This window comes from Melozone crissalis, unplaced genomic scaffold, assembly GCF_028551555.1.
Source record: "Melozone crissalis strain CALT ecotype California unplaced genomic scaffold, PUWL_Pcris_2 ptg000066l_1, whole genome shotgun sequence".
NCBI classification, from domain to species: Eukaryota; Metazoa; Chordata; class Aves; order Passeriformes; family Passerellidae; genus Melozone; species Melozone crissalis.
The window spans coordinates 1,958,117-1,971,827 of NW_026535844.1; the positions used below are offsets into that span (position 1 = coordinate 1,958,117).

A 13,711-nucleotide genomic window follows, 5' to 3' on the forward strand; every position below is an offset into this window, starting at 1 on the left:
GCAATGTCCGTCTCCCACTGCTGGGTTTGAGGATCCTTCCAAGTCATAAGGGACTTGTGGCACCTCCCGGACGCATCTGTAAAGACAGTTAGAGCCTTTTTTAAAGGTCTCCTACTTAGAGCACTTCTCAATTTCAGAGTGAAATGAACATCTTGTTCGAACAATTTGTGAGTGGGCCACGCTACAGAAATTTGTCCTGAGTAGGAATCTAGAGCAAACTGCAACACTACATTTTCTTGAAACAATTGTTCCAGTATTTTCATAGTATTTTGACCCGATTTAAACTCAATTGGAATGTGAATGCACTGAAAGTCACATCCTGCTAACTCCCTGATCCGGGTCCTTGCTTTCTGGATCAGTTCTGCTACCAGCTCCTGAGACTTTGTCAGTTTCTTGGACCTTTTGTGACTGAGGAAAACCCATTCTATGATCAAGAGAGGGTCCCTCTGGTCCTGGCCCTTTTTAGGTGTTTCCTTTGCCTTAGGTGTTTGTTTTTCCTCCCACTGGAAAATGATTCTATGGAGGTGTGGCAACTTACCTAGGATGATAAATTTGAATGGCAGGTCAGGCCAACATCAGTTGGCCTGTCTTGTGGACATTGCAATCTGAACCTTTTCTAGAGCTTTCCGTGCCTCTGGGGTAACAGACCTAGGAGCACCTGGGTCCTCTCCCCCTTTCAATAAATCAAAAAGAGGGGCAAGGTCTTCGTTAGTCAGACCGAGCCACGGCCTTACCCAATTCAAAGACCCACACAACTTGTGGACATCCGCAAGGGTCTTGATCCTTGGATTGATTTCTAGTTTTTGAGGAACAATGGTCCTTTTTCCAATTTCTAAGCCCAAATACTTCCAAGGTGGCATCTTTTGAATTTTCTTTTCCTGGAGATCAAACCCTGCAACAATCAATGCATTGATTGTTAGGTCAAGCGCATGTGTGAGTAAATCATCATTGGGGACACACACGAGGATATCATCCATATAATGATAGATGATGGCCTTCTCTGCGGCTGCACGCACTGGGGACAGCAGGGAAGAGACATACCACTGGCAGATAGCTGGCAAGACTTTTAATCCCTGAGGAAGAACTGTCCAACGGTCCATTTTCATAGGGGCTTCCATGTTGATGGAAGGGACCGAGAATGCAAAACATGGTGCATCGTCAGGGTGCAGTGGGGAATTTGGAAAAAACAATCTTTAATATCAATAACAGCTAATTTCCAATTTTGGGGAAGCATTTTTGGGGATGGCATACCAGGTTGGGGAGAACCCATATCTTCAATTACATTATTAATTTATCACAGGTCGTGAAGGAGTCGCCATCTCTTTTTATCAGCTTTTTGGATGACAAACACTGGGGAGTTCCATGGGGACATGGTCTCCGCAATGTGACCCTTTTTTAGTTGCTCTTCCACTGGTTCCTCAAGCACCTTTATTTTTTGTTTACTGAGCGGCCACTGTTTCACCTGAACTGGTTTGTCTGTTTTCCACTTCAGTTTTTAGGTGGGGCGCTGTTGTTCAATTACCGCTGTACAAAAATGCTGGGGAGAGTCTGGAATATCAATTGTGACACCCCACTGGGCCATTACATCTCTCCCTAACAAAGGTTCCAAATAATCTAACACAAATGGACGGATATTTGCCAATTGTCCGTTTGGTCCCTCAATTCGAATAATGCTTTTGGATTGTCTTGCCAATTGCAGACCTCCCACAACTCTAAGGTGACCGGCAACATTTTGCAAAGGCCAATGTGCTGGCCAGTCTTGTACTGGAATCACTGTGCAGTCTGCACCTGTGTCTAAAAGCATCTCAATGCGTTTTGACTCCCCATCCCCACTGACATTACACCATAACCTGGGTTTGTCTTTCCCAATAACTTGGACCCGGGCGACTGTGGGCCCTTGTTTTTCGATATTTTCAGGTAAAGATGGCACAGGGATAGCTTGTGCAACAATTTGTCCCTTGGGAAGAAACAGGGGTGGGTGGAAACAGTGCAGGCCGAGAATGAATTGCTCAGGATCTGATGTTGTCATTTCTGGAGCAATTTCGAACTCTTGTGGTGTGTTTGGTGTCCCCAATGACGATGTACTTACAACGAATTCGGTTCCACATACCCTTCTGTTCAGGATTGACAGAGACAAAATGCCAGTCAGTGTCTTTCAGGTGGAGTGATTCTGTCAGCTGCAACCTGTAAGGCTCATCGACAGAAGATGTGGTTAATATAGGTTCACCTAAATCATAACAAAGGTTATTTTTTTTAACTTTCAACAGTGGACCAGCAGATGTGGTCTTTGAAGCACCTGCTTCACTTACACAAATATTAATATTATCGCGCGCTTGGTTTGTTTTGCTACCCTTATTCCCTTGGCCTGCTCTTTTTGTGTCTGCACGCCTGGCAGGTAGGCGCTCCCCATTCAGTTTTTTGGTTTCTGTTGACCCCCAGGGAGTGCTTGTAGTTCTCCTCCCCCACCATTTCTAAATTCATCAAATTCCCTTTTCAGGGGGCACTGGTTACTCCAGTGCCCTAGGCTGTTACAAAGCAGCCATGGCTTTGTGGGCTCAACCATTGCTGGTCTCCGCTGCTGCCCAGGGTACTGCTGTGCTGAGGGAATGGGCGCAGGGCTGGCAACGGCGACACGCTGAGGTGGTCTTGGCAGCAGCCTTGGTCTGGTGTCTTCAGCCACACTCATCAGAGGCACTTTCCTGTTACAGACTAGAAGCATATCTTTTAGGATTGGGGGCGGTTCTATAGGAAGGCTCAAGATTGCTGCTCGACACTCTTCATTTGCATTCGTAAATGCCATTTCCGCTAAAACTTCTTCCCTAGCATTCTCTTTTTTAACTTGTGTTTCAATGGCTCTAGTTAACCTTTCTACAAATTTCAAAAAAGGCTCTGATGGTAGCTGTTTAATTTTGCTATAGGGCTCAAAAGGCCCCTCAGGTTGGAGGGAAAAGAATGCTTTTTCAGCTGCTTCTTTTACTTTCTCGAGTGTTTCTACAGGAATTGCAGTAGCTTGGACTGAGGGTAAAGACCACTGACCCTCGCCAGAGAGCTGCTCACTTGTGATAGGCACACCATTGTTGTCCTTTGCTGTGTTTGGATCAGCATGCAAGCCTGGGAGAGCATCTTTTAGCAGTTGTTTCCATGCTAATTCTCATAATTTGAATTCCGTGGAGGTCATGAGACACGAAAAAAGCTGTTTTAAATCATGTGGGACTACTACAGTCCTACTTAGTTCAGAATTTAAAAGGCCACGGAAATATGGACTGTGTGGACCATATTCTTTATGAGATTTACAGATCTCTTTAATCAATTGTTGTCCAAAAGAATTCCAATTAGCAGTTGGGGCTGCCCCCCCTTGAGCTGCAGGCTGAAACGTAACAGGAGCCAATGACAAGGTGGGACCCTGTGTTGGGTCTGCTGTTCCCTGCTCTGTATCCTTTGAATTGGAAGCATTGGGATCACAGATACAGGTTTGGGGACAGGCAGTGGGTGTGTCCCCACCGCGGGAATCCGGGGAGGGGGCGGGGACGCAATGGGCACAGGGGGCGGGGTCAGGGGCCAGGCAGGGGGCAGGGACGCCTGGCGACATCAGCTCAGCAAACGCCCCCTGGGAGGAGTAGAGGGGCGGAGCTGAGGGTACTGCAGGAAAGGGGGGGGGGGGGAAGGTATCATGAGGAACAGGAGGGGAGGGGGATGGGGATGGAATTTTAGGATGCTTAAGAGGATCTTGGGAAGAAGAAGACCAGGTTTGGGATGATGTGGCATCCTCCATCTTGTGGACCCCCTAGGGACTGGGGGCCATTTTGGGCATCACTACTCTCTGGAAAGCTGACACGTGCTGTGGGTTTCAGAGGAGGGCACACAGGGGATTGGGAAAGGTTCCATGCAGCCTGGCCAGGGCCTTGTGGACAGGGCTTCTCAGGCATTTTAACAAACTCAGGGAGTCAACTTCCCAATGAGAGTGCTCTCTTTAAAATACCAAGTTTTGGGGTAAAAGGTTTAGGGGTTTTAGAGCTAGGAGAGAGAGAGACAGGGAGAGCAGAGGTACATGGCTTTACATTTGGCTTTTTCTCCAATTCCTTTTGTTTGAGCAAGGCTGCTTGAATTTGTAAACTCCAGAACACAAATTTAGCTGAGGATGTGTTCCCAGACTGTCCTAAGGTTATCAATTCATTTCCTACTTTATCCCAAAATTGAATATTGTGGATTTCTTTAGGGGAGACTTGTGGGAAGTGTACAAAAAGCCATCTTATAAACTGTTTCAATTTACCTTTAGAGAACTTCACATTACCACTGACTAAAATACTAACAATATGATAATACACTCCTTTTTGTACTGTGCTGAGATTCGAGCCCATGTTAGGTGTAAAAGGCAAAGTGCAAAATCCCGCCTGACAAAAGACTAAGCCAAAATCAGCTACTGATTTCTAATAAAAAAAAAAAAACACACAGATAGGAAAGCGTTAACGAGCAGACCAGACAAAAGGTTTCAAGTGCAGCTGTATTTACTTCTTTTAAAATTCCCGGGCAGCAGCAGCAGGACACGCCCTGCCAAGCCGAGGAGGAGACAAAGCCTCTCCCGCCCGAGAATGCAGCCCCCCTGCGGAGCTGAGAGAGCAGCCTCTGCCCACACCACGTGGCAAGCCGAAACCAGGGCCGGCCCGCGCTGCATGTACAGAGCACCCCCCCGCCTCACGCCGAGAGAGACCCCCCGGCCACGTGTAAAGAGCCCCCCTCCCCTGCACAGAGAGAGGGCAGAGTCCCCCGCACCGAGAGAGCTCCCCCCCGCAGACAGAGCCGAGCACACTGCGCTACGGAGCCGGGGGGAAGGGCAGGGAGAGTGCCCCCCGCTCCTCTGCCGGCGCGAATTCCAAAAGACAGCGAAACACGCCGCAAAAGCTAAAGCCTAAAACGCAATGGTATCCCGTCTATGGGGCTGCGCAGCCTGAAAGCAAAGGCAAAAAAGGAACAGAACTCACGGCAGAGTCTGTTTTTGAGCTTCTGCTCCACCAAGGAGCAGAGAATACTTAATGAAATGGAAGCTGTTGCTGGCCAGGTCAGGCAGGGTGTTCTTCACCGGAACAGGACCCCCTCTATAGGCAGGAGAGGCTACCCTGTTCTTCCTCTGGAAAATCCGCTCACCAGCAAGGAGCTCACTTTCCAGAGGCACCGAGCAGTCCACGAAAGTTTTTCTGGGATTAATCCCAAAGTCTCTGCTGAGAGCGTTGCAACCAAGGCTCTGCAGCTGGGTGCACGGCTGCCGAAGTCTTTCCGAGGTACTGAGATTTCTTCTTGGGGCTGCAGAGTCGCTTTGCCCCACATTGGGTGCCAAAATATTGGAATATGAATCCCAGTATTACCAGGTAGATTGTGCCTGGGCTTGTCTGACCCTTGCTGCTAGGCCAAAGGCGGCAACTGTGGTATTTCACCTCAGAGACACCTTTGGCTGGCTGGAGGTTGCAGCTGGGAGTTGAAACAAGTCCAGGCTTGTAGAAACTCAGTTTACCTCAGGTGGGAAGGCTTCAGGCGATGATGAAGAGAAAGGAGACGGATTCTGTTGGAGGGTTAATATCCAGAGTTTATTCCATGGTCACAGAGGTCTGAATCTCAGGTAACAGCTCCAACAGAATCGCGAGCACATGGTCCTTGGTCAGTTTAAGCCCAGGGACGGGGGAGGGGAAGGGACAGGTGAGGCACCAACCTAGTAGGAAGAGGAGGGTCTCAAGGGACGAGGGACACCTAGACAGGCCAATGACCCCAGGCCTGGATTGCATCCTTTGAACCTGACCAACCACACGATGGCCTTGCTGGAATGTTAAGCCTGATTGACAGCCCAGCAGGGGGCGAGGGGGGAAGGGGAAGAGAGGTATTGCCACACCTGGGGAAGGGACTGGGAAGTTTAAAACAGGAAATTGCAACACACTGCAACAGTTCTCCAAACAGAGTAGGGGAATTTTGAAGCCTTGAAGGCCTTGAGGCAACACAATCTATGTGAGCTGGGTTTTGTGCCAGCTTTTAGGATTTTCTCATTTGAATGCAAAAATTTTCTGGTTGGCTTCATGGATAGGGAGGCAAAAGAAGGCCTCTTTCAGATCTAAAACAGTAAACTAGGGTAGCTCAGGTGCCAAACATGTTAGTAGGGTGTATGGGTTTGCCACAAGGTGTACTGCCTGACCCTAGCTTGTTGTTTTCCTTAACTTGCACAGAACATGCATTCTCTGCCCTCCCTGGTATGTTAGAGGCCCATACCCCAGGAAACATTGGATCCATTCTTTTCTTGTTAATTTCATCCTTATTTTCAATTTCAGTTTCACTAATTGTTAAAATTAAGCTCAATATATCTCCATATTCTTGATCCTTTACCTCTAAAATAATCTCTCCATCTTTAAATGTGATCTTTGCTTCCAGCTGCTCCAACAAGTCCCTACTCAACAGGGCCTTTGGAGAGTTGGGCATATACAAAAAACTATGACTATTTTGATGGTTTGCAAAATATGATTTTTCAGATTGCCCAGTTGCCCCCTTACCATAACATAATCATCTGTTACAGGCATTGAGGCTTTATTTAACACTAAGTTTGCTGCCCCCATGTCTACTAAAAATTCCATTTTCTTAACTCCCATCTTTCTACCCCATCCCAACTCTTTGCCTTAATTCAAAGTCTTGGGGTATAAGATAGGCTGAACGCACTCAGCTTTAATGATTTCTGCTGGGTTTCTTAAATTACTTGAAACTCTCTTTTCTAATAATTCAAACATCCTGTTACTTCTTTGCTTCTTGTGACCGGTTGCTACTAAATTCCTTAGAGCTCTCTGAGTAGCCTTGGTTTCCTTAGAATAACATAAATTATAAAGTGCCTGTCTTGGTCTCTTCCACCTAAACTCTGCTTTACAAAATCTCATTCTTTCCCAGTTCTCTTCCCGCACAATCTAATTCAAGCATTGTTTCTACTGACACTCACTTTGCTGCCTTGCAAAAAGCTGTGCCTGTTACAGCAAAAACTCTGATATGCCCACAAACACAGACACACACACACACACCCTGCATCTCAAATTCACGAGAGTCAGGACTTAGGTTGCTGTGGGAGGGGAATTCCTCGAATTCCTTTAATTTGTTTTATCACAGTTAAACATAAATCACCATACTGCAGTTTTTCCACGTAAAATGCTAGACTTGTTGCAAACAAAATTCTAAAATCTCCACAAACACAAGCCTACAATACCGAGAATCAAATTACCACAATGTGGGGGAGGAACCACACAAACTCACTTGGGAAAGGGGTATCTCTTAAGAGTGCCCACTTTCCTTGACACAACCAAGCATGCAACACTTCAGCATCTACCCACATCAGCTTATCAGCCTCTTCTGGTCCTCACACACTCTGGACACAATCAAAATAACAGCACACAGTAAAATTCCAGGGACCAAGTCCAAACTGCGGGGGCAGAAGAATCCCCTGAGTTCATCTAGCCACGGGTAAAATGCACACAATCTACACAAATCACACATCACCACCTTTAAACACAATAAATTAATGAATGTCCTCACCCACGTTTCTCCACTTGTTCCACTACTCCACGGGGTGTTCCCTGCCCTTACAGACTGCCCCAGCCGGTGCTCCGGGCCTAACCTGGCTGCTTCAGACATGGGTAGAACTGCCCCCGCACGCTGTGGGTACACTCACTCACTCGCTCGGTCTCTTTCATACACTACACACTCACACGATTACAAACACACTAACATTAACCACACAATGCATTAGCCATACAATGTCTGGACACCACAAGCACACAAAGTTCGGGTTCACTCGGCTCACCCCAGAGTCGCTAGCGGCCGCTCCATTGAACAATGAACCCGTTCCCAGTCGCGCTATCAACCGGGAACCTCTGCCGCTGACCGTGCTCCTGGTCGATGGCTGCCTGCAAGCACAGGGCCGAGGCTGTGCACTCAGACGTCTCTGAGTGACTTATCAGCAGCCCTATCTCCCCCGGGCCCTTTGACAGACATACCGTGTATCCGCACACCAGCAGGTCATTGTCTGTATCCGCAGGAGGCAAGCCGAGATGGAGCAGAGCTCCTCCAGGAAAATCCCAGGGAGCGCCCAGGAGTCCGTCCTCCCTTCCACCCCTGTGAGGGCAGACAATCGCCTGGCTGGCTTGCCAAAATGATTAGTGGAAAAAAAAGGAGAAACTGCACAACTTTGTAAAAAGTCGTAAAGCCGGTATGTTTAGCGCTGGACACATGTGGGAATTGTTCTCCCTAAAGGACACGAGCACCCCTGGGAATTCCCCCTTGCTTATACATATGCATATAGTCTCATTCATATTCATTTTACTGATGTCACGTTACAGGTTGCAATTAGTTTTCATCAGTCCTTGCCCTTTGCGCAGAGAGCTCTCTGGACAGCCTCATCCTTTGCCCCCAAAAAAGGGGCCTCCGTTTATCTTGGGAATTTGAATTCCTTCTCTTGGTTGAGGCCATTCTGTGAGCACAAGATTTTTTCTTTGTTTTTTTTCCTCTCTTGTGAGAACAGGGAGTCTTAAGCACAGATAAACAAGTTACAGGCTCAGAACAGCACTTTTCACCTCAATCCAAAAATGCATTTCTATCCTGTTAAATTTCTACTTTGTCTCACCCATCCAAGGAATTATGTGCTCTGACTCCATGATTTTAAAGGCTGAACAGATGCTTTATTCTATACTATATTATACTACATTACAATATTGCTATACTAAATCTATACTAAATTACATACTAAAGAAAAATCTCTGACCCTTTCCAGACAGTCACGACCCAGCTTTGACCTAATTGGTCAATCAGTCCAAACAACCACCACCAGTGTCCAATTAACAAATCACTCTGGGTAAACAATCTCAATAACACATTCCACATGTGCCAAACAACAGGTGCAGCAAGTGAGATAAGCTTGTTTCTGAGCTTTCTCAGCCTTTGTTTCTGAGCTTTCTCAGCCTTTCCACAGCTTCCCAGGAAAAATCCTGCGAGAGAGAATTATGTCTCTATTCAAAGAAATGTGCATACCACAGGGATTTGTCCTCCCTGGTCTCCATCTGCTGCTCAGTGCCTGGGGTAAGGAAAGAAAAGGAGAGGAAGGAATGAGGAAGGAAGGACAGAAAGAGAAGAGGAAGGAGCTGTGGACAAGGAGAGGATGGGATTTGCCTCTGTGCTAGAGGGAAGGGGAAGGGATCCCACCAATTCATCCCTGGCAGGATGGTGTCAGCAGTGGGGCTGTCCTGCAGCCAGGGGCAATGCTGGGCTGAGACACAGAGCAGAGGAGAGGGGGAAAGGGGCAGTGACTTCCTCCTCGCCTGCCTCAGTGTCCCAGGCAATCTTCCTTTTCCTGGCAGCCTCCTCCAGCTCCATCCAGACAAAATTTGGGATTGACAAATCCTGGCTTGGGGGAAAAACAATGGGTGAGCCCTTGGTCCTGCTGCCCAAGTACAGCTCCAGAAGTAACAGCCCTGTTCACAGTCAGGAAGGCCCAGACCCTGCTCATCTCCAGCCTCCCCCCCCCCTCCAGGCTGCCAGAATTGGCCTTTGCTGCTCTCCCCACTCTGATGCCAATGTCCCCCCACAACTGGTACCACCTCCCCAGCCAGTTTGCCACAGGAACCCTCCACAAGTCTCCAAAGGGGCATCTGTGTCTCACCCTTGGGGACCTGCAAGATCCAAACATCCCCTCCCCAGAAACAAACCCTTCCAGAGATTCCCCGATGGATTTGGGGTCAGTTCCCCCTCCCTGCTCACCTGTGGGATCTGGGGGATCGATGCTGCCAGGGCCAGGGGAGCTGCAGACTCAGTGGGCAGGTGGGAAAAGAGTGGTTCTGCTGGGGCTCCTCCTCTTGCTCCTCCTGTTCCTGCTCCTCCTTTTCTCCATCCTCCATCCTCCTCCTCTCCCTCCTCTTCCTATTGCTCTTCCTTCCCTGCCCATTCCAGATCCCACCTCTCCCCCATGGCTGCAGCACCACCAGCATTTGGGTGGAGGGAACCCCCCATGAGCCCCCCAGGGATGGGCAGGGGGCTTGGGGACCCACCCAGTGCGGATCCATTCCCCCCAGAGCCCCAGGGAATCACTCCAGGAATCAAATGATGGGGACACAAAGGGATCCCCATGGAACTGCTCTTTTTCTGTTCCATCCCCACCTTTCCCTCCCCATACCCATCATTCCCCCAACCCAAAGACCCCTCCCAACTCAGTTTGGGGGTGCCATCCCTCTTGTGCTCTGAATCCTCTTTCCCTTGCTCTTCCACTCCTTCCCCATTGTGCCCCCAGCCCCAGCCCTCACCCCTGTTCTTGGTTTTGGGGGATGCAGGCCCCTCCTGCTCAGTTTGGAGGGTCACATTCCCCCTTTCCCTCAATTCTGGCAGCTCCTGGCTGCTTTTTCCTGGGAGGAATCCCTCAGTTTTGGGACTTTTGGGGTTTAGCTTAAAAGTGTGACAGCTCTCTCTGGCTTTCCCCTCCCTGCTGTGGCCTCTCAGCTGCCCCTGACACCCTGGGGGTGCTGGGATTTCCCTCCTGGGGACAAGGACGTTCATCCCCTTCCAGGAGCCCAATGCCTGGCTGGGGCTCCAGGTCAGGGGGTCCTTGAGCAGCTGCCCCAGAACCTCCCCCAGGGTCTCCCAGCACAGCTGGAGCTGCTCAGCCTGGGCTCCCCAAAGGCCTCAGCAAGACCCAAGTCCCTCCCAGGAACCCTCAACTCCCTCAAACCCAGCATCCCCCACATCCCCTGCAAGTTCCCCCCATGGCACCGGCCATGGCCACACCCCCACATATCACTGCCCATGTCCCACCATGTCCTCACCCATGGCTGTCTCCCCACCATGTTTCCATCCCTGTCATTGTCCCCCACATCTCCATCCATGCCCGTGTCCCCCCATGTCCCCACAAATGGCCCCATCCCTGTTAATATCCATGTGTCCCCAAGTCACTCTCCAGGTGTCCATGTGTCCTTCCATGACCACACCCATGTCTTAGTTCAATGTCTATTTTTACCTCAATATGGCATATTTTAAAGGGATAAAGAGAAATTAAAACAAAATCATGGCCAAAAGAAAAAGATTTCCTTGTCCATACCAGCTGAGGATCCATGTGCTTGGGTAGAAGGGAAGAACCTTTTCTGGTGGAGTTTCTATCCCACTCTCTCCAAAATCTTGGTCTTTTCCCCAGTTTTTCACCATTTGCCTACAGAAGACACCCTTGGGCAATAAGAAATCAAAACTGTGGAATCCCTGAAGTTGGAAAAGACCTTGTCCTGGTTCAGGGCAAATTTGGGAGAGAACCCCTAAAGGGGTTCCTTTAACACAGCAGATTCAATTGGCCCTTCCCCCAACTGGTTCAGGAAAAATAAAATACCTCCTTGGAGAAAAGTGGAAAAAACTGTTTATTAAACAATAAAACCTAAATAATATGAACCAATAAAACCTCTTGCCGCTCTAAAAGAGAGACAAACTCACAAATTCCTTCCATGGTCTGCAGGCTCAGCTCACTCAGTCTCTTATCAATCTCTCCGATGCTGGAAATGTCGCAGGACAGACCCAGCCCGGTGGGCCACAGGTGTGAGCTGCCCGTGCTCTTCTGGTGTTCAGGCCAGAGCAGGTTTAAACAGGTCCAAAGAAAGGGGAAAAACCCCACAGTCCAAAGAACTTGTTTGGTTCAGCTAAACAAGTCTGTCCCGCTGTCTGTCCATCCGCAGACAACACAGTGCAGGAGCACGAATGTGGAGGAGTGAGTGCGGTTTCTGAAAACAAACTCTGTGCTTCTTCTCTCCCCCTTCACTCTCAGGACAAGTCTTGAAGGTGCAAAACTTATTATTCAGCACAAACAGAACAGACTGGGGATACAAGCACCAAATAGTCAACCCAGAATATACCTCCAAGACCATTCAATACGCCTTGATGTCACAGGAAGATAGAACTGAATGCAAAAGATTTTATGGGGTTGAAAGTCGACAAATCTGCTCTCCCTATGGAATTCCCATTATAGGTCTGTGTCCCTATGGGTGTTCCTGCCGCTGGGTTTATCTAGGTACCCTCAGGGAACCAGGAAGATGTGGAGCCCCCCAGCCCGATGCCTTCCAACTTGGATCACCAGGACCACAGATCACCAGGGCTCTGCCCAACAGGGGTCACTGGGGATCATCCAACACGGATCCTCTCATGGGGGATGGAGCTGGAGCAGCGCATGAAGCTCTTCCCACACTTGGGGCACTCACAGGGCTTCCCTTAGTGGCGCCTCCGTTGGTGTCGGGTTAAAGTTGAGCTCGATGAGAATCTCATCCCACATTCCCCACACTCGTAGGGCCTCTCCCCCGTGTGGATGCGCTGATGCAGGGTGAGGGCGGAGTTTTGCTTGAATCCCTTCCCACAGTCGGGGCAGCGGAAGGGCCTCTCCTCGGTGTGAATCCGCTCATGTTTGAGGAGATCGGAGCTCCTGTGAAACCTCTTCCCACACTGGGGACACTTGTAGGGCTTCTCCCCAGAGTGAACATGCTGCTGGTGTTTTCTCAGGTCAGTGTGCCACCCATAGCTCTTCCCGCATTCCAAGCAGGTGTAGGGCCGTTCCCCCGTGTGGCTCACCTGGTGCCGAATCAGGGCCCAGCTTTCTCTGAAGCTCCTCCCACATTCCCCACACTTGTAGGGCTTTTCCCCAGTGTGGATCTTCTGGTGTTCCGTCAGCTGGCACTTCATGCTGAAGCTCTTCCCACACTCCCCACACTCATAGGGCTTTTCCCCAGTGTGGATCATCTCGTGTTTCCTCAGGCCAGAGCTGTATCTAAAGCTCTTCCCACATTCCGCACACTCATAGGGCTTTGCCCCAGTGTGGATCATCTGGTGTTGAATCAGGCTCCCCTTCTGGCTGAAGCTCATCCCACATTCCCCACACTTGTAAGGCCGGTCCCCGCTGTGGATCATCTGGTGTTGCATCAGGTGGCCCCTCTGGCTGAAGCTCTTCCCACATTCCCCACACTCAAAGGGCTTTTCCCCAGTGTGGATCCTCTGGTGTTGCATCAGGATGGAGCTCTGGCTGAAGCTCTTCCCACACTCCTCACACTCATAGGGCCTCTCCCCCGTGTGGATCCTCTGGTGCCTCCTCAGGCTGGAGCTCCAGCTGAAGCTCTTCCCACACTCCTCACACTCGTAGGGCTGTTCCCCAGTGTGGATCACCTGGTGCTGGATCAGGTCTAAGCTCCGACTAAAATCCTTCCCACATTCCAAGCACTTGTGGGGCTTCTCTCTGCCATGGGGCTTCTCTACCAGCTCTGAGCTCTGGCTGGATCTCCGGCCGCCTTCCTGGCTCAGGGGGGCTCTTTCCTCCCCGCAGCTCCCTGGGCTAGGTTTGCTGCCCCTCCTCGTGCGGAATCTCCAGGGCTTTTCCTCCTGCTCCATTCACACACGCCCTAGGAATGAAAAATCCTGGTATGGGGAAAAAAACAAGATGAGAGTGCGTTGGACTGGGAGCTCCTCCTTGCCCAAGTTCATCTCATTAAGTCATTGGGCATCTTGTGTCTCTAAGAACCTCCAAAACACCACCAAAGCACAAAGTCCTCCAAACATCAAGACACAGATCAAAAACTTCCCAAACATCAAGATTCAACAAAAGCCCCCTCCAAATATAAAGATTCAGCCCACACAAAAAAACAAAGCACCAACAATTAGCCCAATAAAGCTCAGAAACACCAAGATTCACCCTCGG

General features: G+C 49.5%; 1 pseudogene; it reads right to left on the reverse strand.

Moving 5' to 3' along the window:
• Window positions 1-13,711, reverse strand: part of LOC128945551 (uncharacterized) — a 1,882,792-nt pseudogene that overhangs the window by 1,357,192 nt on the left and 511,889 nt on the right.